This window comes from Aquarana catesbeiana, linkage group LG12 (genome assembly GCF_042186555.1).
Source record: "Aquarana catesbeiana isolate 2022-GZ linkage group LG12, ASM4218655v1, whole genome shotgun sequence".
NCBI lineage: Eukaryota > Metazoa > Chordata > Amphibia > Anura > Ranidae > Aquarana > Aquarana catesbeiana.
Window position 1 is genome coordinate 17,558,830 of NC_133335.1, and position 26,555 is coordinate 17,585,384.

The following is a 26,555-nucleotide window of genomic DNA, read 5'->3' on the forward strand; positions in this document are numbered from 1 at the left end:
CTGCTGAAGAAAAGCATCCCCACAACATGGGGCTGCCACCACCATGTTTCATGGTGGGGATGGTGTGTTCAGGGTGATGTGAAGTGATAATTTTCAGCCGCCCATAGCGTTTTGCTTTTAGGCCAAAAAGTTAAATTTTGCTCTCATCTGACCAGAGCACCTTCTTCCACATGTTTGCTGTGTTCCCCACATGGCTTCTCGCAAACTGCAAACTGGACATTTTATGGTTTTCTTTCACCAATGGTTTTCTTCTTGTCACTCTTCCATAAAGGGCAGATTTGTGGAGAGCACGACTAATAGTTGTCCTGTGGACAGATTCTCCCACCTGAGCTGTGGATCTCTGCAGCTCCTCCAGAGTTACCATGAGTCTCTTGGATGCTTCTCTGATGAATGCTCTCCTTGCCCGGCCTGTCAGTTTAGGTGGACGGCCATGTCTTGGTAGGTTTGCAGTTGTCCCATACTCTTTCCATTTTCGAATGATGGATTGAACAGTGCTCCGTGAGATGTTCAAAGCTTGGGATATTTTTTTTTAACCTAACCCTGCTTTAAACTTCTTCACAACTTTATCCCTGACCTGTCTGGTGTGTTCCTTGGCCTTCATGATGCTGTTTCTTCACTAAGGTTCTCTAACAAACCTCTGAGGGCTTCACAGAACAGCCGTATTTATACTGAGATTAACCTAAACACAGCTGGACACTATTTACTAATTAGGTGAATTCTGAAGGCGATTGGTTCCACTAGATTTTAGTTAGGGGTATCAGAGTTAAGGGGGCTGAATACAAATGCACGCCACACTTTTCACATATTTATTTGTTTAAAAATTTTGAAAATCATTTATCATTTTCCTTCCACTTCACAATTATGTGCCACTTTGTGTTGGTCTATCACATCAAATCCCAATAAAATACATTTACGTTTTTGGTTGTAACATGACAAAATGTGGAACATTTCAAGGGCTGTGAATACTTTTTCAAGGCACTGTAAGTAGTTCCCAGGAAAAACATAAACTGGAATCTATTTGCTTATAATTAAGGGAAGATGATAGTCTCTCTTTCCAGGCAGAAATCACAGTACCAGTTATATAATCTCATGTCTTTGAGACATTCATCCAATCCTGTGTCAGTTCATATGGTGTATCTCTTATAGCGGCAGAAATAATCAGGCTACCGGGAAGTCATCATATTTCTCAGTCAGTAATTGCAAGCTGAAGAGGAGTTGCTCATTCATGCAAAGCATAGATAGTAAATAGCGGCCAGCGGGCAGTGATAGTTTTGTAGAGGCAGGAGTAAGGTAGGAAAGCTCCCATAGGTAGACTCCTATAGGCAAAGTGGCATATTTTGCATCACGACAGGCAAATTTTGATATGATACGTCCGCACATAAATCCAACCCACACGCCTGGCTCATTATTCTTCAAGGTGACTCTCCTTGCCACTCACATTTGCCCATGCTGGCAGAATCCTCCAACCTCCTCCATTAATTGCTAGGATTTCATATAGATATATCCAAATGCTACCTCACGGACAACAACCTTCTCGACCCCCTACAGTCTGGCTTCCGCCTACAACATTCTACTGAAACTGCCCTACTAAAACTCACCAATGACCTAATAACTGCCAAAACCATAGGCCACTACTCCATACTCATACTTTTAGACCTCTCTGCTGCCTTTGACACAGTTGACCACCTGCTGCTCCGCAGCAAATTACACTCCCTTGGCCTCCGTGATTCTGCATTATCCTGGTTCTCCTCCTACCTATCTCAGCGCACTTTCAGTGGCACTTACAACTCCATCTCCTCCGCTCCCCTTCCTCTTTCTGTTGGGGTACCCCAAGGCTCCGTCCTTGGGCCTCTCCTTTTCTCACTCTATACCTGGGCCAGTTGATAACCTCCCATGGCTTCCAATATCACCTCTATGCCGATGACACCCAGATCTATCTCTCCTCTCCTCAACTCACCCCCTGGATCTCCTCACGGATCTCAAACTTGCTGAATGACATATCGGTATGGATGTCACACCACTTCCTCAAACTTAATCTTTCTAAAACTGAGCTTGTTATATTTCCTCCTTCACGGTCCCCCTCCTGTGACTTCACCATTAATATCAACAACACAACCATTGGTCCCTCCACACATGCCAGGGTCCTGGGTGTAATCCTTGACTCTGACCTCTCCTTCAGCCCCCATATCCAATCACTGGCTAAATCCTGCCGCCTTAACCTCCAGACATCTCCAGAATTCGACCCTTCCTGACTAATGACACCACAAAGCAACTTATTCACTCCTTGATTATTTCCCGCCTCGAATACTGCAACTCTCTCCTTAATGGCCTACCCTTAAGCAGGCTATCCCCCCTTCAGTCTATTATGAATGCTGCTGCTAGACTAATACACCTCACTAATCGATCCGTGACTGCTGCTCCTCTCTGCCAATCCCTTCACTGGCTTCCCCTACCCCACCGTGTAAAATTCAAAATGCTAACCATAACATACAAGGCCATTCACAACATCGCCCCCATCTACATCACCAACCTCATCTGCAGATATAGCCCAAATCGCCCCCTCCGCTCCTCCCAGGACCTCCTGTTCTAGCTCCCTTGTTACCTCCTCCCATGCTCGCCTTCAGGACTTCTCCAGAGCCTCTCCCATCCTCTGGAATTCCCTACCCCAGTATATTTGATCAGCTCCTACCCTGTCCACCTTTAGGAGATCCCTGAAAACTCATTTATTCAGGGAAGCTTATCCCACACCCACATAACTGTCCCTGAGCCACCCCCATCAAATCATTCTTTGCAGCTATTACCTTTTGTACCACCACCCCCTCCCTTTAGAATGTAAGCTCTACGAGCAGGGCCCTCTTGTACCTTTTGTATTGAACTGTACTGTAATTGTGTTGTCCCCCTTATACATTGTAAAGCGCTGCGTAAACTGTTGGCGCTATATAAATCTCGTATAATAATAATAATAATCCAAATATTTGCTGATGCCTCTATCGCCAGGGCTCCGGGATGCCAAGGGACATTGCCATGATGATGTCACAGCTTGCTGAGGTCAGCGCATTTCGCTTAGACAGCGTACAGTGGCTTACTAACAGTTACACTTTCATTAACTCCACAGGATGGCTGTAATGTGTTTTCTGACTACAAGGTAGTCAGTGGGTGAGGAAACCGCAACTGCACGCCCCAAGTGCCTTCCAAATCCTGGGAAAATGGAGAGCATCTGGCCAAATTAAATGCAACAAGATTGGAGATATTTGCTGGTGGCCAAATGAGGAGTACACCATATTGCACATAAAAACTCACCACAAAGCATTGAAAATGTATGTGCATTGGTGTGCATGTAGAGAGAGACTAAAGGCATTATTGAGAAACTTATGAGCTGGCAGGTTATGTATCACATAAGAGACATGCAATGTCTCTTCTGCTATAAAATAAACCTACCTGCCTGCTCACAGTCTTCTATGGCATGTAAAGGAAACAGCAGAGGGTGCCAACTAAGTGCAGTACATAGGAAACAACACAAGTGGCAACTCACAAGGATATTTATTTATTTCAGGTACTTATATAGCGCCGTCAATTTACACAGCGCTTTACATATACATTGTACATTCACATCAGTCCCTACCCTCAAGGAGCTTACAATCTAAGGTCCCTAACTCACATTCATACATACTAGGGACAATTTAGACAGGATCCAATTAACCTACCAGCATGTCTTTGGAGTGTGGGAGGAAACCGGAGTACCCGGAGGAAACCCACGCAGGCACAGGGAGAACATGCAAACTCCAGGCAGGTAGTGTCGTGGTTGGGATTCGAACCAGCGACCCTTCTTACTGCTAGGCGAGGGTGCTATCCACTAGACCACTGTGATATGAACATGTATTCCACCCAGTGCAGTTTGCTGTTGAGGCTCGATGTGTCTTCAGGAGCTAGGAAGCAGATGACGCTGTCAGGAGCTGTCAGAAAAGGTTTGCTGAAAGCAGTAATTCCGTGTGAGTCCGTACGCGCGCGCGCACGGCCATTGGTGCCAGAAGCGCTATTTAAACCCTGTCATGACAGAGGAATATTGCTGCCAGATCTACAGCGTTCCCTGAGAGTTTCCTGTGTTCCTGATCAGTTCCTGTGACCACCTGCTTGCCTTGTGACTATCCTTGCCTTCCGCCTGCACCTGACCCCGGCCTGTCCACAACCTCGCTCCTGCCTGATCCTTTGGCTTATCCGTAACAGTTTGTTGCCGACCCGGCTTGCCCAGTGACCTTCCTTCAAGCCTTCTGCATCTGTTCCTGTACTGCTCTCCTGTGTATGACCCGGCCTGTCTGACCCTCCTGTGTCTCAATCATTGGGACCATCTATCTGAATCCTGTGAGTGCCTGCTCTCCTGCTTCAGCTTCCAGTCTGCTGCATTCTACCTGCTGTTCCTGCTGTCCCAGCTTTGTCCGGAGCATCAGACCTGCATACCAGCTGTTGATCCTGCCAGGCACTTGTACTGTTCTGCACTCCTGTGCCTCCTGTCAGCTCTACCAGGGGCCGCGAGTCAGGACGGTAAGGGAGGCCTCCCTCTGCATATCGGACTCAATAACCAGGTACGTGACAGGAGCTGTGTAGGACACCAGAAACAAAAACGGAAATCCTGGAGTGCGCAGGACTGGAAGTCAGGTCACACCTGAGGGGGCGCAGTGTGGGAAGCGTGGCTACATGTTTCAGAGCATAACTGCTCCTTTTTCAAACCTGTCCTGCGCTGAGTGGAATACATGCTCTTATCAATATGCATCTTGTGAGTTGCCACTTGTGATTTTTAATCAAGTCTTTTCCTATGTACTGCACTTAGTTGGCGCACTCTGCAGTTTCCTCCATATATTGCAGAGATTACTTTAGTGCCACGGATATCCTTGGACCCATGGACCTTTTGGTATAATCCTACACCCCGACAGCACATTCATGTGTATGATTATGTTGTAGTTTATCTGTATCCCCAGTGGGGGTTACGGGCTATGAGGGTGCGGGCTACACCCGGGTTACACCCGCCAGAGAGTCCATGCCCGGACTGACACTGGGTGCTGCATTGAGAGGGGCACCGTGGCTCCCTCTTTCCCTCTTGGGATCTCTGCTATCCCCTCAGCTCCACGCGATGTGTGGGGAGAAGGGAGTAAAGCAGAGACGCTGACAGACAGGGTGCCCGGGTCCGGTCGTCCGTCCCACACACCCCCACAATTGCATCTCGCTTTGGCTGCAGCTTGCAGGAACTGGACTATAGCCGCTTCCTCCTCGGCTCTGACGTTCACTTACACAGGCCGGGAGGAAGAGTGGGGGAGGAGGCGGAGGAGGGATACCTGCCCTACGAGTCTTACATGGTGATTGGGAAAGGGGGGGTTCTGGGGGGCATGGGTAGGTAACAATTGTGCTGCCAGGAGTGATTTTAGGGAGGGGGTTAGAGGATATTTGCTAGGAGGGTGCTTTGTTTTTGGTTAGAAGGAGGGGGCAGATTTGAAGTGTGGCACCCCCACCTTCCCAAGCACAATTCCTCTCCCCTTTCTCCCCCAACACATTGTGTTGCAATACATTGCATATTTCTGTGCATTTTCAAGCAACGGGTCCCTGAAAGGATCAAAATATTAACTATTGCGTTTTTTTATCTTTACTTTCAGTTTTGTTTACATGCATTCATATGTGGTGCATCAAATGCAGATTTAACCTTACGCATGTGTACACAACATTCTGGTGTGAGAGAGGGACGTAGAAAATAATTATCTTCCATATACCCCTGTAGTGATCTGCATTGATCCGGTGTGAAAAAACGCAGGTCACTGCAGATGGTGCGAACACTCATACCCTCCGCAGGAAATGATCGCAAAAAAAATCTCCAATGAAAGCCATGGGGTACCAATAAGCAATTCCTGTCAGACTGACAGATTTCTCCCTGACAATGCCAAAAGAACAACATGTGAGCTGAGAGTTCTGTATACTCTATTATCACATTACTGCATCCCTCGGTCAGACCTGCCAGGGTATAGGCGTTGTGACAGAGAGAAACTCTGTCGCTATAAGCTTTAAAGGAAAAAGTGACCCAGGAGTCTCAGTCAAAACATTCAATCCTGTGTCTGGGTTTTGCTAGATGCCTGCAACCTGGCTCACTACACAGATGTGCAGGGTCATTATATAGTCAGGTCTGAGAATTGCTCAAGGCTCTCATTTTGGAGACAGCTTCCACTTTGGAGACGGATGGGTCGGGTCAGGGGGCCCCAGCCAGAAGCCACGAGACAGCAGGTCTCATCGAGGGGTCAGAGGGGCCCAGCCAGAAGCCACGAGACAGCAGGTCTCGGTCCCAGGAGTCAGGTGAGCTCCTATCAGGGGTGTCAGGACAACTCCAATCCTTAGGCCAGAGGTGGGCCACGCAGCAGGGCACTGCGACTGAAGGCTAGAGAGCCAAGTGTTCTGAGAGAGCTGAATGACACAGTCAAAAGACTGGTAAGAGGAGCAGCCGTGCTGCCAACACATAAGCCATGGGGCTTGGTATTTTCATTAATTTATGTTACGTGGAAGAATCCCCTGCGTGGGCAACTGATGTATAAGTGAACATCCCTTTATTCAATAAAAGTGGGCTGCCACGCCCTAAAACTACAGTTTGGACTGGCACAGCTCATTGTAAATGCACCTGCTGCCTGAATTTAATTCCTCAATCTCACAGCATATACAGACATACGATGATCAGGAACAATTATCTTCATGTCACTGGATGCATTGCTTGTTCCGGGTCTATGGGAATGTTTGACCATTCTTCCAGAAGAGCATTTGTGAGGTCAGGCACTGATGTGGATGAGAAGGCCTGGCTCACAGTCTCCGCTCTAATTCATCCCAAAGGTGTTCTATCGGGTTGAGGTCAGGACTCTGTGCAGGCCAGTCAAGTTCCTCCACCCCAAACTCGCTCATCCATGTCTTTATGGACCTTGCTTTGTGCACTGGTTCATATCATTTGGTGGAGGTGTTTTTCAGAGGTTGGGCTTGACCCTTTAGTTCGAGTGAAGGGAGCTCTTAAGGTGTCATCATACCAAGACATTTTGGACAATTTCATGCTCCCAACTTTGTGGGAACAGTTTGGGGATGGCCCCTTCCTGTTCCAACATGACTGCGCAAAGATGACTGTCCTCAAAGGCTGACCTGGCTACATATAGTACAAGTGGACCCTGTTCTGATCTTAGGCTGCTACTTCTTTGATAGCGATACAAGGAAGCACTCACCAGATCGTATGTTCTCAGATGTGTTTGGAGGAAAGGTTCATCTCACCTGAAGGACTTTTTGAAACATGCAATGCGTAAACCTTTCGCTGCCAGGTCCGTAAATTGACAGTGAGGGGTTTCACACACAATCTGGTGGTTGCAGCCACTGGGATTGTGTGTAAAACTGACAGGCAGACTCCTTGCACACACACACACCCCCAGTTCTGGCACCTAAACTGACACCAAGTTTAACACCTAAATGCTGCAGCATAGCTATGATGCTGCAGCTGTCCCATGCTGGCTCTAACAACAAGAACTGAGTGATCACATGACCACCGATCGCTCAGTTCTTGGTGTGCTTAGAGTGGGGGCAGTGACTATCAGTCACTGCTTTCTGCTCTGCACCTCCAGCGCTTACGGGAGTGGCGGGGAGGGGGCGGGAGCAGCTGGCGGTCACACTCCTGGAGGCTGAGCAAGTTGCAGATCAGGCATCTGTGTAGATCCCAACAATATTGTCAGGATCTTTCCAGCTCTGTGATCTGATCTGGGTCACAAGAGAGCAAAGGTAAGTGCACTCCTGTGGCCCACAAGAGAAGTATGACCTAAAGAGCTTCGTCCATATTTCGGTCATACTTCTCTTCTAACAGCCTCAAATACAGCACACAGAGCTAAAAGCCACCAATTTCTCCAGGGCTAAATTCTCCTGACAGTACTAAAGGCAGCCAGCTGAGATTAGTGCCATCATGAGACCTTAGCCCTGAAGAAGGGGAAAGCATTTTTCCCCCAAAACGTGTAGACTGTATCTGATGCTCAAAGTCCTTCAAATGAGTTGAACTTCTGTACACATCCAAAATCTTTCTGTCCTGACAGGTACACTTTCACAATGGTTACCTGATTACTAACTCATGCTATAAACTAACTTTTAAAGAAGATGTATGTTTTTTTTAGGGACCACTCATATCTGTGCATAGAGGTAACGTGCAATTAACTGCACAGCTCTGCAAAGCATTTTAAAGTATGAACACCGCACCAAAACACACATATGTTGAAAAAAAAAGGCGTGCCGTCCTTTATTCAAGGTACCCTGCCAACCCATTCAAAATGAATGGCCTGCCATATGACGTCATCGGTGGCATATGTGACAAAACACGTAAGACGGAGCTGGGATACATGCCTACCACGCATGCGTGGCCATCTTGGAATCTGGCATGTGGAAGTCCTTTCATATAATTGAAGGGCTGCACACTCTGACTTGTAAGTGCATTTACTTAATGCTTCCTTTAAATGGTTCTTCGCTATGGAAGGTGTTTTGTTCTTGTCCCTTACTGCGGTACATGTTTGCGCACCTTGGTGACATTTTTGGAGGGCCGTGAAATGCAGGAGTATGTACCTGGAGGCAGACTGTTCTGAGGTGCCATGACCACTCTGCATGGGGGGGTCATTTGGCTCTAGTAAGCCCCTGATTACTTCACACGGGTGGTGTGTCATGCATGTAACCTGGAAGCAGGAGCCTTTCACTATTTTCATCTGCTGACCTTGGGAGCATCATCCTCTTTTTCACACTCTCTCCATTGGGACTATTTGATAAAATTATTTGGATTAAAGGGTAACTCCACTTTCGCGAGGACAAAAAATAGCAAATAAAAAAAGATCTAAAATATAGCGTTTACAATTGCTACACAAATCATATTGTAATTATATGTTATTAAAAATGACCTTTCCTTTTCAATCTGCAGCGCTGTAATTTTCTGTAAAATACAATATGGCAACCTGGAGGCCTCCCGAAATGTAATTTCCTGCTTGTGTGATGGGCTCACTGACTTTCCCAGAAGTCTGCACTATAATACAAGTCAGCCATTGGGCATGCCTACAACAAAAATGCCATTTTGGTGAGATCCTCCCAAAGGGAAAGCACGCCCACAGAGATGCAGACCCTGCCACTTTCCTCATTAGAACCCTGCAGGTGCAGCAGCTGATTAATAATTATAAAATCACTCCCCTGCACATTCACTTAGCACATGGACACAGAGAAACAAACAGCTATTTCTTCAGAATAATAAAAGGTAGGAATCTGCAAAAAAGTTTATTAAAATCCCTGCAATATACACCCAGAGGGGGAGGGGTTTTTCTTAACAAAAGTGAGGTTACTCTTTAAGGTTATTCATTTGCTGTATATACACCCACAGTGGACACTTCTGCATGCAATTCAACATTTGCACTTTATGCATTGTTTGCACAAATATCTTATCTATTTTGCACCTATTCAGCATATTTGCACATGGTTATCACGTTGGCACGAATTTGGTTTATTTATACGAAATCTAATTTTGCATTAGCACTTTAATTTTGGGGTAGATCTCTATTGCAGTAATCTTATGAGCTTGCTGCAGCTTACATAGGTACATTGGGAGGTTGTTTCAGTCATTGTAGTTTTTAACCACTTCAATACCAGCCACTTTCACCCGCTTCCTGCCCAGGCCAATTTTCAGCTTTCAGCACTGTCACACTTTCAATGACCATTGCGCGTTCCTGCAATGCTGTACCCAAATTACATTTCTATAATTTTTTGGAGACAGATAGAGCTTTCTTTTGGTGGTATTTAATCACCACTTGGGTTTTTATTGTTTGCTTAACAAATGAAAAAAGACTGAAAATTTTGGGAGAAAAAATGTTTTTCTATGTTTCTGTTATAAAATTTTGCAAATAAGTAATTTTTCTCCTTCACTGATGTGCACCGATGAGGCTGCACTGATAGGTGGCACTGATAGGCAGCACTGATAAGGAGCCAGGGATAGGCGGCACTGATGGACACTGATTTGCACCTATGGGGTTGCACTGATAATCAGGGCACGAATTACCTGTATACATGTTCCCTTTCACACTTGCTGGTTACTGGCTCTCCTCTCCTCACGCTGGCAAGTTTGTTTACATGTGATTAGCTGTGGATGGACACAGCTGATCACATGGTAAAGGGCCACTGTGATTGACCCTTTACCGCGATCTGTGATCAGCTGTGTCCAAAGGACACAGCAAAATACAGAGCACACTGGTTGCGCGCCCCAGGAGGCATAGTTCTGGGAGGATGTCCATGTACGTCCTCCCAGAAAGAGAAAGCCACTCTGTAGCCATCTATCTAACTATATCACGGTTCTGAAGTGATTAACTTTATATTTTAGCGCAGCACTTTTTGTTTTTTTAGTCTGTATCTCTGCTCCCGTCACACCGCTCTCAATCCCTCAGCTAGACTCTCTCTAGTTATTTATCAACATGATGACTGCATCATAAGAGAGTAACGCCACCGTTCAGCTTTGTAACGGCTGCAGCAATTAGTGGGAACTCGGAATTTTGGAGATGAGATCTCACTGCCGGAGCCTCGAAATACGCAAGAAGAAAGAGGTTACTCAGCTTGACAACAACCGCACAAAACTGGAAATCTTATTTTATCCTCAATTTCTTTCCCCTCCTGCTGTGAACTAAAACAAAAAAAATCCCTCTCTCTTCCTATTCCAGAAGCTGCTTTTGGTAAAGATTCAGAGCAGGACTTCAGTCAATTATCTGTCTTTCTAGGTCTGGAAAACTTATAGAAGAGTTAGAAACTCGATCGGATTTTGATGTCGCATTTCCATGGTAACAGCACAAGACGTAAGAAAAAGTGTCAGACGTGGGTTGTAACCCTGCTCCCCTCTACCTGCTGGTGAAAAAATGTGTTTTAGCTAATTGTTTACTTTAAAGCTGAAGGTTAATCTGCTTATAATTTGCCTTCCCTGTTTCCTCTTTCGTCCACAAGTTAATGACATTTTTAAAATACACCCTTCTGTTTTCATTACATACCTTATTATCAGGGTATAGGTACAGGATCTCCCCTCTTCCAAGTCACTCCTTGTCTCCACCCCCTACCCACCTCGGAGCACCGTCCCTTGGTTCCACCCCCACCCACCTCAGAGCACCGTCCCTTGGTTCCACCCCCTAATCACCTCGGAGCACCGTTCCTTGGTTCCTCCCTCTACCCACCTTGGAGCATTGTTCCTTGGTTCCACCTCCTACCCACTTCGGAGCACCATCCCTTGGTTCCACCCCCTACCCATCTCCGAGCACTGTCCCTTGGTTCCACTCCCTACCCATCTCGGAGCACCGTCCCTTGGTTCCACCCCTATCCACCTCAGAACGCCATCCCTTGATTTCACCCCCTACCCATCACAGAGCACCGTCCCTTGGTTCCACCCCCTACCCACCTCGGGGGACCTTTCTTTGGTTCCAACCCCTACCCACCTTGGAGCACCATCCCTTGGTTCCACCGCCTACCCATTTCGGAGCACCGTTATATTTTGCCTTCCCTGTTTCCTCCTTTGTCCACAAGTTATTGACATTTTTAAAATACACCCTTCCGTTTTCATTATATACCTTATTATCAGGGTATAGGTACAGGAACTCCCCTCTTCCAAGTCACTCCTTGGTTCCACCCCTACCCACCTTGGAGCATCGTCCCTTGGTTCCACCCCTACCCACCTCAGAGCACTGTCCTTTGGTTCCACCTCCTACCCACCTTGGAGCACTGTTCCTTAGTTCCATCCCCTACCCACCTCAGAGCACCGTTCCTTGGTTCCACCCCCTACCCACCTTGGAGCATAGTACCTTGGTTCCACCCCCTACCCACTTCAGAGCACCATCCCTTGGTTCCGTCCCCTACCCATCTCTGAGCACTGTCCCTTGGTTCCACCCCCTACCTATCTTGGATCACCGTGCCCCTGGAAGACGTGATGATGTCACGAAACGCGTAGGGCGGAGCCAGACGACGCGCTGACGTCACCCCCAAGCGAGTTACTTTCCAGTAGGACGGGTTTGTCCGAGCTCCGGTGGCCACGGAGCCGGACTTAAGGCTGTTTTATTTATCGACACTCTGTAAGTGTACATCTGTATTTTACTTTATTTTTAATAAATGTAAGTGGTTTTACACTATGTGAGCCCCTTCTATTCTATGGTATCTATGCCCTGGGTCGTTGGAGTTGCTGTTGATAAGATGACCTCTGGTGGACACCGCTGACAGTTCCCATCTTTGGCTTTTAAAGATCCCTGCTTGCTTTGATCCTCTGTGGTGGGGGGTCATGGCCTTCTGGTAAGGAGCAACCCCTTCCATTTCTGGTGGTGGACCCTCCCTTGTTGTCACAGACCTCCATTTATATCACTTGGACCTTTTTGCATATTGTTGGTGATTTGGACTTTTCACAACACTTAACTGATGTTTTATTTTATGGACTTTCCACAACACTTAACTGATGTTTTATTGTATGGACATTTTTTTCTATATCACTAAGTTTTGCACATTTATTTATTCATGATCACTATATGAATTTTTCTTCATTGTAAATTATTCATTATCCTTTATTAGTATTAGCGCAACCTTATATTTTTCTTATGTTTTTTTTACAATTGATGTTTTTGTGAGGATTGCTGCTTTGCACAATATCTGATTTGCACCTGGTTTTTAGCGCAGTTTTTTTCACCATTTTTTATATCTTGGATCACCGTCCCTTGGTTCCAACCCCTTTCCACCTCGGAGCACCATCCCTTGGTTCCACCCCCTACCCATCTTGGGGAACCGTTCCTTGGTTCCACCCCCTACCCATCTCAGAGCACCTCCCCTTGGTTACACCCTCTACACATCTCGGAGCACCATCCCTTGGTTCCACCCCCTACCTACCTCGGAGCATCATCCCTTGGTGCCACCCCCTACCCACCTTGGAGCACTGTTCCTTGGTTCCACCCCCTAGACATCTCAGAGCACCGTCCCTTGGTTCCACCCCCTACCATCTCGGAGCACCATCCCTTGGTTCCACCACCTACCCATCTCAGAGCACAGTTTCTTGGTTCTACCCCCTACCTTTCTCTGAGAATCGTCCCTTGGTTCCACCCACTACACACCGCGGAGCACCATTCCTTGGTTCCACCCCCTACCCATCTTGGAGCACTGTCCCTTGTTTCCACCCCAACCCTATTCGGAGCACCGTCCCTTGGTTCCACCCCCTACCCATCTTGGAGCACCGTCCCTTGGTTCCACCTCGGAGCACCGTTATATCTTGCCTTCCCTGTTTCCTCCTTCATCCACAAGTTAATGACATTTTTAAAATACACCCTTCTGTTTTCATTATATCTTATTATCAGGGTATAGTTACAGGAACTCCCCTCTTCCAAGCCACTCCTCGTCTCCACCCCCTACCCACCTCGAAGCACCGTCCCTTGGGTCCACCCCTACCCACCTGAGAGCACTGTCCCTTGGTTTCACCTCCTACCCACCTTGGAGCACTGTTCCTTGGTTCCACCCCCTACCCACCTCGAAGCACTCTTCCTTGGTTCCACCCCCTACCCATCTTGGAGCATAGTTCCTTGGTTCCACCCCCTACCCACTTCATAGCACCATCCCTTGGTTCCACCCCCTACCCATCTCAGAGCACTGTCCCTTGGTTCCACTCCCTACCCATCTCAGAGCACCGTCCCTTGGTTCCACCCCCTACCCATCTCGGAGCACCATTTCTTGGTTCCACTCCCTACCTTTCTCGTAGCACCGTCCCTTGGTTCCACCCACTACCCATCTCCGAGCACCGTCCCTTGGTTCCGCCCCCTACCCATCTCGGAGCACCGTTTCTTGGTTCCACTCCCTACCTTTCTCGGAGCACCGTCCCTTGGTTCCACCCCCTACCCATCTCGGAGCACCGTCCCTTGTCTCCACCCCCTACCCATCTCGGAGCACCGTCCCTTGGTTCCACCCCCTACCCATCTCGGAGCACCGTCCCTTGGTTCCACCCCATACTCACCCCCCCAGTACTGCTTGTTTTAGAGAAAATCGAACCAGGTATTGTTTTTTGGTGCTAATTAGCAGCCAGCATTAATCAACCCTCCAGCAAACAGCAACAATAGACCCCTCCCTCAACAGTAGACCCCACCCCCCAGCAACAATAGATCGCCCGCATCCAGCATTAATCGACCCTCCAGCAGCCAGCAACAATAGACCCCTCCCTCAACAGTAGACGCCACCCCCGAGCAACAATAGATCCCCAGCATCCAGCATTAATAGACCCTCTAGCAGCCAGCAACAATAGACCCCTCCCTCAACAGTAGATCTCTCCCAGCAACAATTGACACATGTGAGGTATCGCCACTAACATCTGAGTGAGAGCAATAATTCTAGCGCTAGACCTCCTCTGTAACTCTAAACTGATAGCCTGTAGAAATTTTGAAAGTGTAGCATATAGAGATTTTTAAGTACCGTAGTTTGCCGCCATTCCGCAAGCGTGCGCAATTTTAAAGCGTGACACATTGTGAAATCTATTTACTCGGCGTAACATCATCTTTTATATTTTACAAAAAGATTGGGTTATATATTGTGTTTTGTTTTGTTTTTTTAACCACTTCAGGACCGAGTCTCTTTCTGAGATTTGTTGTTTATTAACAGTTTTTTTTGCTAGAAAATTCCTTAGAACCCCCAAACATTATACATTTTTTTTCTAACACCCTAGAGAATAAAATGGCGATCGTTGCAATACTTTCTGTCACACCGTATTTGCGCACTTTTTGGGGGAAAAAATACACTTTTTTGAATTAAAAAATAAGACAGCAGTAAAGTTAGCCAATTATTTTATATTGTGAAAGATAATGTTACGCCGAGTAAATTGATACCCAACAGGTCACGCTTCAAAATTGCGCCCGCTCGTGGAATGGCGACAAACTTTTACCTTTAAAAAATTAGGCGACAAGTAAAAAAATTCTACAGGTTGTATGCTTTGAGTTACAGAGGAGGTCTAGGGCTAGAATGATTGCTCTTGCTCTACCGATCGCGGCGATACCTCACATGTGTGGTTTGAACACCGTTTTCATATGCGGGCGCTACTCACGTATGCATTCGCTTCTGCACGCGAGCTCGTCGGGACGGGGCGCTTTTAAAACATTTTTTTTTCTTATTTATTTTACCTTTTTATTTTTTATTTTTACACGGTTTTTAAAAAAATGTGTTACTTTTATTCCTATTACAAGGGATGTAAACAAGTCCTCAGAACTCACATTTACACTAAAATGCAATTAAAAAAAAAAAAAAAAATGTCATTTAAAAAAATTATTTAAAAAAATGGCCCTTTCAGAGCTATGGGCGGAAGTGACTTTTTGAGGTCGCTTCCGCCCTGCAATGTCATGGAGATGGGTGGGGGCCATCTTCCGCTCACTCGTCTCCATGCACAGCCAGTGAAAGGACCGGATCGCCTCCGCCGCTACCGACGGCTCCGGTAAGCGGCGAAGGGCACCGGAGCGTGGCGGGAGGGGGGGCCTCTCCCTCCACCGATAAAAGTGATCTTGCGGCGAATCCGCCGCAGAGACCACTTTTATCTTGTAGCCGACCGCCCACAGCTAGCTGCTGCCATAACAACGATATCCGTCCTCAAAGTTAGGACGTATATCGGCGTGTGCTGCTCGGCAAGTGGTTAATTCATTAAATTGTATTTTTTTCAAAAACATTGCGTTTGAAAAACTGCTGTGCAAATGCCGCGTGACATAAAAAATTGCAACGACCCCCAATTTATTCTCTTGGGTTTCTGCAAAAAAAATTATATATAATGTTTGGGGGTTCTAAATCATTTTCTAGCAAAAAAAACAAAAACTCTGATTTTACATATATAAGAGAATTGGCCCTGTACGCAAGTGGTTAATATTCCAATGGCTAATTTTCTAGTTCACTTGAATCATATTCTGCGCTTTTGTCATTCTCATTAGAGGTGAGCGGGACTAATCTGCTACGAGGCTGATGAAAGCCACCTACTACAGAACAGCACGACAGCTGACGTGACTGCCAGTGAGCCGAATCGGTGACATCTGTGGGCTGTAGACCTACAACTGAGGACATATACTTCCATTACCTGAAGAGCTGCAGCCTGGACATAAAACACAGAGGCTGCAGCACTAAACCCTTCAGTCATTAATGACGTTTATATAGGACAGTAGAACTCAGCTGCCACATCGCTATTCATAGCGGAATAATTGTCAGATTGATGGCATGGCCGAGATGTGACCTGGAAGACTACAGTCGCACAGAAGGTCCTAACAACAGGATTTTTAGACATTCCTACAGACTCATTATTTTAAAGACAATCTTATTACGACATCAGGTTCAAGCAAGGACGTTGTATTAGGAAAAGCAGCCTTTCTTTATAAAAAAAGAGAGATTAGTATTCATATCTTCAGATCCGTGACGGAAAGTTCCAAGGAGTTTGTCAGGACTGAAAACAATGGAGATGATGTTCTGGTGTTGACTAGGAACATCTTCCTACAAGGACCAAAAGCGGCATTAAACCAAAAATGTAATCTATTGCAACTTACCAGTCATGCAATGTGGTGGCTGCATTCGTTTTCTTTTTTTTTTAGGCTTTTTAACCTGATCTGGCAAGTAACACACCTCCTGTATTAGAGCACCCCCCACTCTGGATGAAGGAGCACAGGGGACACCTTAAGGCTGGGTTCACACCATCGCCGCATGCGGCTCGCAGTAGAGGGTCCAGTGCGTCCTGGTTCACCGGTTCAGGTCCAATGTCAGCCCGAATTTTGGTCTGATTTCGGACCTGAAACAGACCAAAAGACGCACAGGGCTCCTGTGCAAATTCGCACCGGAGCGGCAGCGGAGATATGTGAACCGGCTCCATAGAGAGCCGGTCAAAATCTCCTGCTGTTGCGAAGTGGATGCGGGGAAACCCACATCCAATTCACAATGGTGTGAACCCAGACTTACACAGCAGCGTTTTCAGTCTGGGAGATGGGTGTGTGACGTTAGATGGTTATAGATGGTTCGAATCTAGGCTGATTCTGCAGGAACCGGCCGAGATTCGAACCTTGTGTGGGCAGGCTGAATGTACCAAGTTGATCGATCAATCAATTTGGGTACAACCAGCCTGCCGGTTTTGCTTGGGATTATCCCTAGCCGGCTGCTTCTCTCAGCGGCTACGGCTTCCCCCGCTTGCCCCCGAACCCTGCCGGGAGCAGACAGTCGCTCGGCAGGAGGGATTGCCCGGTCAGCTCTATCTGTTTTAAAGGGGGAATGGTGCAAATTTCTTTCCTGCAACCCCTGGTTGCAGATAAGAAATTTGCACCGTCTATGACCTGCCTTAGATGTACTAGCAGATTTGGATACACAAATAAATTGAAGCCAATCACTCAAACTGCAGCTACACAAGCAGTTTTTTGTTTTTAGATAAGAGTTTTACATGAATAAATAAAAGCTGATCATTGTAAGCGCCCCATGTCAGTGGTAAATGGTTTGTCTAGCTCAGTGATGGTGAACCTTGGCACCCCAGATGTTTTGGAACTACATTTCCCATGATGCTCAACTATACTGCACAGTGCATGAGCATGATGGGAAATGTAGTTCCAAAACATCTGGAGTGCCAAGGTTCACCATCACTGGTCTAGCTGATACATTTGTAGAGGAGCTTGTTCTGTTAGAAAACAACAGACTTACTGGCCAGATCACCAGGTGAAAATAAAGGAAAGAAAGCCTAAAAAAGGAAACTAATGCAGCCATCACATCTAAGAATTGGTAAGCTGCAATATAACAAATGCTTGCTTTTGATACCATTTAGCTTCCTGTCTGGTAATCTATTAGATCTGCTGTATTTATTTCTTACAAGTACTTATATATCACCATCCATTTTACACATCAATCCCTACGCTCACGGAGCTCACAATCTAAAGTTCCTATCTCACATTCATACACTAGGGCCAATTCGAGATTGGATGCAATTAGCCTACAAGCATGTCTTTGGAGTGTAGGAGGAAACCCAGGCAAGTCATGCAAACTCCATGCAGGTGTCCGGGTTGGGAATTGAACCAACCATACTGCCAGGCAGAAGTGCTAACCACTCAGCCACTGTGCAGCTGTATTTCTTACCTTCAGATGCTGATATCCCAAACAACACTTATTTTTACACAAAAAAAAAAAATGTTACAGAATTAGGATTTATTTTATATAAAGGTATATATTGTATTCCTTGTCTGTTAAAAGCCAAATATAACTGTTCTTGCAGAATAAGGCACAAAACACGGCCAGTTTTAGCGCCTTCTGAGCGTCAATTGCAAGACAGTATCAGAAAAACAATAAACCACAAGAAACTCACAAGGATTAGGGAGACTTACCTTTAAGCCGGGGTGCAGTTGGCAGCCTCACAAGTTGACCTCCATGGGGAAAGTTGGACATGAAGGTTGCAGCATGTTGTATAGAGATCAGTCAGCGGTGTGTGTGCTCGGTCTCTGAGTCTGCACACAGCTCTGACAGTTCACAGTAGCCCTTCAGTAATGTCCTGATCTCTGGTGTCCGCTAGATGAATTGCAGCAAGATCAAAATTGCTGGCTTGGGTTTGTAGGATCAGAAGAGGATGTCATTGAGAGTCACCACACACTGCGCAGAATGAGGAGAAGAGGAGAGAGATGGGAGGAGAAGAGGAAGAGAATGGGAGATTGAGGAAGGAGGAGAAAACAGAGAGGGGGGTCAGGTAGAAAAAGAGAGAGAAAAAGAAAGATAAGGAAGGAGACGAAGGGAAAAATAGAGAGAAGGGAGGAGAAGAGAGTGAGAGATAGAGAGGAAGGTAGAAAAAGAGAGAGTAAAAGAAAGATAAGGAAGGAGAAGAAGGGAAAAATATAGAAAAGAGAGAAGAAGGGAAAAATAGAGAGAAGGGAGGAGAAGAGAAGAAAGTGGGAGATAGAGAGAGAGAAAGGTAGAAAAAGAGAGAGAAAAAGAAAGATAAGGAAGGAGAAGAAGGGAAAAATAGAGAGAAGAAGGAAAAAATAGAGAGAAGGGAGAAGATGAGAAGGGAGTGGGAGATAGAGAGGAAGGTAGAAAATGAGAGAGAAAAAGAAAGATAAGGGAGGAGAAAGAGAGAAAGAGAGAGCGAAGCGAGGAGAAAGATGGAAGGAGAATAGAATGAGAGAGAGAGAAAAAAAAAAGATAAGGGAGAAGAAGGGAAAGAGAAAGGGAGGCCGAGAAGAGAGTGACAGAGGAAGGAAGAGACAGAAAAAGAAAGAAAAGCGAAAGAGAGAGAGAAGGGGGGAGATGAGAAATAGAGGATGGAAGAGGAAAGAAAGGTAAGGTAGAGAAAGAGAGAAAAAGATAAGGGAGAGAGGAGGGAGGAGGAAAGAGAGAGAGGAAGGAGGAGAAAAGATAGATAAGGTAGTGAAAAAAGAGAAGAGAGTGAGAGATAGAGGAAGGGAGAGAAAAGAGAGAGAAAGAAGGTAGAGAAATAGAGAAAAAGAAAGAACAATAAGGGAGGAGAAGGAGGGGAGAGAGGAGGGGGAAGAGATAAAAAGGAGGAGAAAAGATAGATAAAGGTAGGGAAAGAGAAAAAAGGGAGGAGAAGAAAGAGAGAATGAAACAAAAGGTAAAGAAAGAGAGAAGGGAGGGAAAGATAAAGAGGAAAGGTAGAAAGAAGACTGAGAGAGAGGAAGATAGAGAAAAGGGAGGAAGAAGAGAGATAGAAGGTAGGGGATGAGAAAGAAGGGAAAAAGAAGAGAGAGAGGAAGGAGGAGAAAATAGAGATACGGTAGGGAATGAGATAGAAGTAATAGAAAGTAGGTAAAGAGAGAAGGGAGAAGAGATAGAAGGTAGGTAATGAATGAGAATTTGAGAAGGGAAAAGAAAGAGAGAGGTTAGATAAACAGAGCGATAGGGTAGGAAACAGAAAGAGATAGGAGGAAAGTGAGAGAAAGGAGTAGCAGAGAGAGTGAGTTGGGAAGAGAAGAGAGAGAATGCGAGAGAAATGAGGAGAAAAGAGAGAGGGAGATGAGTGTGTGAAAAAAGAGACAGCAAAAGCAAAGATGATGCTTCAAGCAGAATTTCATTCATAGTTACAGATATCATTCATACCTTTCTGCCCCAAAATCTCCAAAATACGCCCCTTCCTAACCAATGACATAACAAAGCTCCTAATTCACTCCCTGGTCATCTCCCTTCTTGTCTACTGCAACTCCCTCCTCATTGGATTACCTCTACATGGGCTTTCACCCCTTCAATCCATCATGAATGCCGCTGCCAGACTCATCCACCTTACCAATCGCTCCATGTCTGCTACCCCTCCTTGCCAATCCCTTCCCTGGATTCTGCTCACCAAATGAATTCAATTCAGAATATTAAGATTAACTTACACAGCCATCCACAAATCCACAGCCTGGTCTCAAAATACCAACCTAATCGTCCTCTTCACTCCTCCTAAGACCTCCTGCTCTCATCCTATGGAACTCCCTACCTTAACCTGTCCGACTGTCTTCTACTCTGTTAGCTTGCAGATAATCCCTGAAAACCCTCCTCTTCAGAGAAGCCTATTCTACCCCCCACCTAACATCTGCGTTTTCATTTCCCCCATCAGATCATCCCCCACAGTTATTACCTTTTGTATCACTTGACCCTCTCTCCTAGATTGTAAGCTCTAACGATCAGGGCACTCTGATTCCTCCTGTATTGAATTGTATTGTAATTGTACTGTCTGCCCTCATGTTGTAAAGTGCTGCACAAACTGTTGGCGCTATATAAATCCTGTATAATAATAATTCTGCATGTGAGATGAACTTAAAAGGGAACTCTATTTCAGTCTTTTTTTTTTTTTAAACATCCATGTGAATATGATCAGCTTATTATGTGTAAGAGCTGAATCACACTTTTGCATTGCAGTGTTATGGTAACACATTCATTTTGGATGGTCAACTCAGCTCTGATGTACATGCATTGCAGCACACCACAACACATGGCAATGCGTGTTGGGAGAAAATGCTCTATGTAAAATGAAATGACAAACCACAAGAATGGCAACCTTGTCTCTAATTATATTGGGCATGTACATTGGGGCAGACATATTGGTTCAGCACCACTGTAGGCTGTTTAGTAGCACTGTACAGTGATTGTGCTTTACTGTTCCTCTCTCTTTATAAGCCTGATTAAGCAACGTTCTCTGTGTTTCCGAGGGGAAATGTGTGATGACAGGCTGTTGGCGGAAAATCCGACCGTTTGTACGCTCCATCGGACAATTGTTGTCGAATTTTCCGCGGACAAATGTTGGATCACAGGTTTTAAAATTTTCAGCGGACAAATGTGTGTTGTCGGATTTTCTGAGCGTGTGTACACAAGTCTGTCAGACAAAAGTCCAAAGTACAAACACGCATGCTCGGAAGCAAGGACGAGCCAGAAGCGGTCGGTCTTGTAAACTAGCATTCGTAATGGAGAATTAACATTCGTGACGCGGCAAATTATGAAATCTGGAAATGCAGCGCACAATTCTCTTCTTCTTTAATGGGATAATAATGAAGCTGCTTTGCTGGTGATACTGATGGAGTTATTGCAAACACATTTTCAAAGGTTTTTTTTTTTTCTAGTGATATCAAGAATAATATTATTATGCTTTTTTTTTTTTTTTTTATTTGGGCAAGTTCCCACAACACCATTATCCCGTAGTTTTTAAGAACAAAGATACAACTATGTTGGTGTCCCTTGTCAATGTTACATTGCATTTTTTTTAAATGTAACTGCCTACTCCCAAACTGTCATTTGAAGTAAAACACATAGCCAAGTATTATTCTACACAATTTTTTTATTGTGCATTAAAAAAAGAAAACAAATAAAATTAGACATGCTGAATTTTGGATTCCCCTAATGGGGCTTTAAAGCAGCAGAGTACACCATTACAAAGGTCATTAATAAAACAGTTTATTGACAAAATGTCCAATATCATATGTTCATGTGGAATCTAGTCCAATGATGAATTCATATTCCATAAAACGGCAAAATGCATATCACATCATTACATTACATAGTATAGTAAGATGCCGAAGCACCGACGCGAATACGGTCTCTTCAGGGGGCACATCTGAATCTATAAAGCAATACAAATATTAAGAATTGTGGATAATTTTCTAAAAAGGATCACATTAGATAAATCATAATGATGGGTTTTACCGTTAAAGTGAAGTAGGCGTGTCTAATAGGGGCATTGGGGAGCCATTGAGGGGTCCGGGCGGTGCGCAGGCCATCCCCACCCCCCCCATTGGGGGAAAGAGCCAGCCCCAAGGGCTTGCAAGGAGCCACACTGATACACGTCCCCTCGGGGGAGCGAAAGAGTGAACATTCATCATTGGACTAGATTCCACATGAACATATGATATTGGACATTTTGTCAATAAACTGTTTTATTAATGACCTTTGTAATGGTGTACTCTGCTGCTTTAAAGCCCCATTAGGGGAATCCAAAATTCAGTTTTTACAAATTCGGGGTGCGCAGCTCCCTTGTTCTCTCCTATGTATGTCTCCCCTTAGTTAAAATTAGACATGCTATCAGCCAATAGAATTTAACCAAAAAGTGCATTCTATGCATCCAAAAATATAGGAAATATACCAAATCAAATCATTATTCATCCAAAAAAATTATGTCAAAGCAATAACTCCAAGGCCAATAATAAATAACACGTTATCTCCTCCGATTCCGCAACATGGTTGGTTGACGAACAGATGTTTAGAAACGAACTGAAAAGCGCAAAATGAAAAGCACGAAATGAAAAGTGCGAAATGAAAAGTGCGAAAGGAAAAGCACAAATCAACACTCACCAAACTTCTACTAACACGAAATTAGCAAAAGGAGCCCAAAGGGTGGCGCTAAAGAGCTGAAAAACAACGTAGTGCGTCACTACGTTCGTATTTGTTGGCCAACAATTCCTTGCCGTTTGTATGCAAGACAAGTTTGGGCCAACGCCCTTCGGACAAAAGTCCACGGTTTTGTTAGCCAAAAATCCGATCGTGCGTACAAGGTTTTTAGTGTAGTAATAATAGCAATTTATTATAAAACATCCAAATGGCAACTCACATGTAAATGGAGTATAACAGGCACATCTGTGTATGAAAGATATCCCCAAGGACGAGGATGGTGAGCCGTCACATTTCTCCGCTTGTGGTGCTGCAAGGCACAGGATCCTCACTGGTCACTGCTGATGATAGAAACGGCTGTGTGGTGGATGATCCCAAAACAAGGCTTGGTGTGCAGAAGGCAGAGCAGCGGGGAGCAGTGACGTCACCGAAGTGTGACGCGTTTCAGAGCATATACACTGTGTGTGTTATGGCAGCCACGCTCCTTTTTCAAGCAGCCCCTGGGGCTGGCCGCCTCCCCTGCACTCCTCCCCTGCTCCCATCTATGCCCTTGGGAACATGTACCAATGCAAAAAAAGTTCAGCCAGTGTTTCTTTTTTTTTTTTTTTACGCCCCCACCAAAAAAATATACAAATACTATAGCTGCTGACTTTTAATATCAGGACACTTACCTGTCCAGGGAGCCCGCGATGTCTGCACCCCGGGCGATTTTCCGATCGGCTCTCTGGTGCTGCTGCCGCCATTCGTGGTAAGGGAACCTGGCAGTGAAGCCTTTAGGCTGCGCTTTCTAACTGGCCCGTTGGCGGAGGAGGAGGGCACAGCGCATTCCCCTGGAAGTGGATGACGGGTACCTGTCAAAAAACGCTTTCCGACCGTATACTGCATATATACAACGACAAGGCAGCCCCTGTACGTCATCCTGCACTTCCCAGTCTGGGGCGCCGCTGGTGACCCGCTCCATATGTTGTCAGCCATGACCCGCTGATCGTTTGGGACACAGGCAGAACGGTGGTCTGCCTATGTAAACAAGGCAGATCGCCGTTCTGTGAGAAGGGAAGTATGTGATCCTGTGTTCCTGAAAAGCAGGAACATGGATCTCTGCCTTCCCATAGTACAAGCCCCTCCCCCACAGTTAGTAAGCACTCCCTAGGCACACATTTAACTCTTTTATTGCCCCTGATGTTTAACCCCTTTCCTGCCAGTGTCATTTGTACAGTGACAGTGCATATTTTTAGCACTGATCACAGTATTAGTGTCACTGGTCCCCAAATAGTGTACGATTTGTCCCCCGTAATGTTGCAGTCTCGCTGTAAGTCGCTGATCGCCACTATTACTATTAATTGCTAGTAAAAATAAATAAATACAAATTCTTTAAATCTATCCCATTGTTTGTACATACTATAACTTTTGCACAAACCAATCAATATACGCTTATTGGGATATTTTTTCCCCAAAAATATGTAGCAGAATACATATTGGCCTAAATTGATGAAGAAGTTAGATTTTTTTTTATTGAATATATTTTATAACAGAAAGTAAGAACAATTTTTTTTTTCAAAATTGTCTTTCTTTTTTTTTTGTAGTGCAAAAAAAAAAAAAAACAGAGGTGATCAAATACCACCAAAAGAAATCTCTATTTGTGGGGAAAAAAAGACATACATTTTATTTGGGTAAAGTGTCGCACGACCGCGCAATTGTCAGTTAAAATAATGCAGTGCCGTATTGCAAAAAATGGCCTGGTCATGAGGGGGGTTAAACCTTTCCGGAGCTGAAGTAGTTAAAAAAGGCATTTTTGCCGCAACACATCTTACAGCAAGAATTAGAAAAAAATGTGTAGAGTCCCCCCAAAATACATACCAGAACCAGAGTTTGATATGGATTTTAAGGGAGTACCTCATGCAAAAAAAGGTGTCACATGATAGGCTGCAACATGTATGTTTTCCATGTTTTCCAGGTCACAGAGAAAGTCTTCTAAATGGCCAATTCCAGAAAAGGCTGTTGGAATTACAATCTATATGTAACAGTAAAGAGACACGAAGAATGTGCCTGTGTGTGTGTGTGTGTGTGTGTGTGTGTGTGTGTGTGTGTGTACATATATATATATATATATATATATATATATATATATATATATATATATATATATATATATATATATATATAAATGTATATCTAGTTGCAGTTCAGTGAGTAAAATAAGTATTTGATCCCCTACCAACCAACAATAACTCTGGCTCCCACAGACTGGCTACAGTAGGTGCTCATGTGGTACACAGATTAGTCCTGCGATGTAAGAAGGTGCTCCTAACGACAACTCGTTATGTGTATAAAAGACACCTGTCCACAGAAACTCTTTCTTCTATTCAAACCTCACCATCATGGGCAAGACCAAAGAGCTGCCAAAGGATGTCAGGGACATGTTTGTAGACCTGCACAAGGCTGGAATGGGCTACAAGACCATCTGCAAAAAAAGCTTGGTGAGAAGGAGACAACTGGTTTGGACCAGTGCACAAAGCAAGGTCCACAAAGACATGGATGAGCGAGTTTGGGGTGGAGGATCTTGACTGGCCTGCACAGAGTTCTGACCTCAACCTGATAGAACACTTTTGGGATAAATTAGACTGGAGACTGCGAGCCAGGCCTTCTCATCCAAAATCAGTGCCTGACCTCACAAATACGCTTGGAAGAATGGTCAAACATTCCCATAGACACACTCCTAAACCTTGTGGACAGCCTTCCCAGAAGAGTTGAAGCTGTTATTGCTGCAAAGGGCGGGCCGACTCATTATTGAACCCTACGGACTAAGACTGTAATGTCATTAAAGTTCATGTGCGTGTAAAGGCAGGCGTCCCAGTACTTTTGACAATATAGCGTATCTGTAAGGAGGAATTCTTCCCAATGACCACAAGTGTAAGGACCATTCTTCCCACTGACCCTCAAACTAATGTATCATGAGATGTAGATATAGTCATTTTTAGCAGGGGTTCCCTGAGACCGGAAAGTTATTTCAAGGGTTTCTCTGTGTTGAGAAGGTTGAGAAAGGCTGCTCTAGCCTCTGCAAACCATAAAGAAGAACAATTTTGCAAAACATTGGGGGGAGATTTACTAAAACTTGAGCACTCATAATCTGGTGCAGCTGTGCATGGGAGCCAATCAGCTTCTAACTTCAGCTTGTTCAGTTAAGCTTTAGCAATAAAACCTGGAAGCTGATTGGTTTCTGTGCAGAATTTCACCATATTTTTCACTCTCTAGCTTTAGTAAGTAACCACCATTGTTTTACTGGACAGAATATACTTTTTCCTCCAGCAACCCGACTGATCCAGCTTGATGAGAATAACGTGTGTCCTTCAATTACTCTGGTACAGGAACCTGACATGACAAGACCAATCTCTTGCACTCAAGAGAAGTGTACTGGCTAAAGACAATCCGTATTTTTCAGATGATCCAATTATGCACTGGTTTTGTTGCCCCCTGCAGTTCAGGGAAACCCAAAGAAAATATAGCAAAAACAAGAAACAGAGGGCGCACCAACCTAGCGCATTACCTTTATGATAACCTTATCGTTTAATAAAAAAAAAGACAGATGTGGATACTCACAAATGACATTGGCAATAAGACACATCAAAATCCATATCAAATAGTACTTGAAGCAGCCTGGTCACCTAGATAAGTCCCAAAGCGTGAGAAGATTGTCCAAA

General features: G+C 45.0%; 1 protein-coding gene across 1 annotated transcript in view; it reads right to left on the reverse strand.

The window, feature by feature from the left end:
• LOC141113245 (opsin-5-like) overlaps window positions 1–18,679 on the reverse strand; it is a 69,043-nt gene extending 50,364 nt beyond the window's left edge. The window contains exon 1 of the mRNA XM_073606250.1: window positions 18,375–18,679. The gene's annotated coding sequence lies outside the window, so the exon portion shown is untranslated. The remainder of the gene's footprint in view (window positions 1–18,374) is intronic.
• Between the last annotated feature and the right edge of the window lie 7,876 nt (window positions 18,680–26,555).